Source organism: Capricornis sumatraensis, chromosome 5 (assembly GCF_032405125.1).
Source record: "Capricornis sumatraensis isolate serow.1 chromosome 5, serow.2, whole genome shotgun sequence".
Lineage (NCBI taxonomy): Eukaryota > Metazoa > Chordata > Mammalia > Artiodactyla > Bovidae > Capricornis > Capricornis sumatraensis.
Genome location: NC_091073.1, coordinates 38182782 through 38185372, shown reverse-complemented (window position 1 = coordinate 38185372; position 2591 = coordinate 38182782). Strand labels below are relative to the sequence as shown.

Sequence of the window (2591 nt, the reverse complement as noted above, 5' to 3'; positions counted from 1 at the left end):
CAACATCAAGAGTGAACCCTAGTGTAAACTATGGGCTTTGGATGGTTACAATGTGCCAATGGAGGTTTAGCAATTGTAACGAATGTACCATTCTGGTGAAGGATGTTGATATGGTAGAAATTATGCACATATGAGAGCAGAAAGCATATGGGAAATCCCCACACCTTCCTCTCAATTTTGCTGTGTGTGGATCTAAAACTGCTTCTTTTAAAATTGCCTTAAATAAATAAAAAATAAAATACTAAATAGAAAAAAAGGATGTTGCCTGGGAAGGTTGAAAGTCAAAAGAGTGATTATGTGGATGGAAAGACCAAGACCAGCTTTCATGGAGGAGGTAATCATTAAAAGAAGCTATAAAGAACAGTTAGAATTTGAACAAAGAGAAAAGGACAGGACTTTCTATCTTGAGATTCTCAACCTTGGCACTAGGAATGTTTTGGAACAGATCATTCTTTGTCATGGTGTCTGTCTTGTGCACTGTAGAATGTTTAGCAGCATCCCTAGCCTCTATCCACTAGACACCAGTGGCATCCTCCAATTGGGCCAACCAGAAAGTCTCCAGATACTGCCAAATATCCCTGGCAATAAGAGGAGGGAAAGAGCAATGTCACGTGTGGTTAAAAACCAGATAAAGAGCCAGGTGAAAGGAACAGCATTTGGAAAGGCAAGTAGACAAACAACACAAAGCATGAGAATGGTTCAGTTAAAATACAGTGTTGTAAAAACTATTCATTATGAAAGTCAAAACTTGAATGTAATAAAGTAGTGAATGGTGAGGCTAGAAAAGTCTTCTGGAACCACAAGTTTCCATGAAAAGTGAAAGTGTTAGTTGCTCAGTTGAGTCTGATTCTTTGTGACCCCACGGACAGTAGACTGTCAGGTTCCTCTGTCTAAGGAATTTTCCAGGCAAGAATACTAGAGTGGGTAGCCATTCTCTTCTCCAGTGGATCTTTTCGAGTCAGGGATTGAACCTGGGTCACTCACAAAGCAGGCAAATTCTTTACCATCTGAGCCACCAGGGAAGCCCCACAAGGTATCATACTTTCAACTTAAAAGTTTGGAGTATACCCTGTAAACAAAGAGGAAATACCAAAGGTCTTTGATCTAGAAATAACAGCTTAATAGCATGAAGATTTGTGGATAATGCTGTTTAGAAAGAATTAAAATGATTGCTCAATGTCCTTCTTTGGGGAGAGGATTTTAAAGGATTGCTACATAGATAAACCATTAACATTCAATATTTTCTTCTTCAGGAGATATAGAGGCTGTAGCCTGTTTAGAAGACCAGAGGCCCAGAGAGGAACCACATGGGGACTTGCTGAGCTGAATTTCAGATGGGCATCTAGTTTGTGTCTAGGCTGGAGTTAGAATCATGGAGATGCAGAAGGAAACCCTGTCCTTCCTCGTGCCCACACCGTGTGGCCAAAAGTGGAACTTTCCCCCTAACGCGCCTGCCTATGGAGCAGGTATTGGAGGCTGCACTGTACCTGTTTGATGGGATGTTCCTACTCCAGGCTTCTAACCTGAGTGGCCACTGCTGGGCTGGCCCCCTCAGGCTTTTCAAGGCCGCTTTGTGCCGCCCCCAAGGAAGGTTTCTGCTTTGCTGGAGTCCAGACGGAGGCCAGAGTGGCTGACCTCACTTGGATAGGAGACAGAGGTATCCTAGTGGCTTCTGATCCTGGTGGCTGTTGAACTGTGGGAGCTGGATGAGAATGAGACGCTCATTGACAACAAGTTCTGCAAGTATAAGCATGACGACATTGTGTCTACAGTCAGTGTCCCGAGCTCGGGCACACAAGCTGTGAGCTGGTAGCAAAGACGTCTGGATCAAGGCTTGAGACCTTGCTCGGCAGATGGTTCGAAATTCCTACCAAGCTCATTCTGGGCAGGCCACCTGTGTTGCTGCCTTTCTCCACAAGGATCCTGTGTTTCTTTCATGAGGCGAGGACAACAGAATCTTATTGGAGGATATCTGCTGTCCTAAGCCAGCCTCACAGATGGGCCACGGTGCCTCTGGCTACCGTCTTGCCTCCCTGGCTTTGCATCCTCAGCAGACTGAAGTCTTTGTCTTTGGTGATAAGAATGGGACTGTCCTCCCTATGGACACCTGAGTGCAAGCTGTGCCCTCAGCTCGGTGGTACAGTCCTGGTGCGTCACTGGGCCACACAGTGCTCCCCTCCTGGCCTCTGTCAGCGACAACTACTCACTTGCTCTACTGGACTTAGACCTTTCGGAGGTTTAGAAGCCAAGCCCACAGAAACTTTGTGAGAAATGCTACTTGGTCTGCACTGAATCACTCCCTTCTTACCACAGTGGTCTGGGACCGTGAGGTCCTCCACCATTTCATGCCCTCAGAAGCTCTCCCAGAGCCTGATCTAAGAGTGTTGCTGAGTAGACTGGATTTCAGACAAGAAGCAAACCCCCCGAGAGTATCCACTCCCTTTGCTCCTGCCCTCTCGTTGTGTGAGACAACACAGGAGCCTTATACAGTGTGTCAGTACACCAGATCTGTGCAGTTAGTAGGCATTGTCTCTCAGGCTGGGAGAGGCTGGATTCTGAAGTCCTATAGTCAGGGAAGAACAATTCCTTGA

At 46.0% G+C, this 2591-nt stretch overlaps 1 pseudogene; it reads left to right on the top strand.

The window, feature by feature from the left end:
• The first annotated feature begins 1378 nt into the window (after window positions 1–1378).
• On the top strand, window positions 1379–2591 carry LOC138079685 (methylosome protein WDR77 pseudogene; annotated as a pseudogene).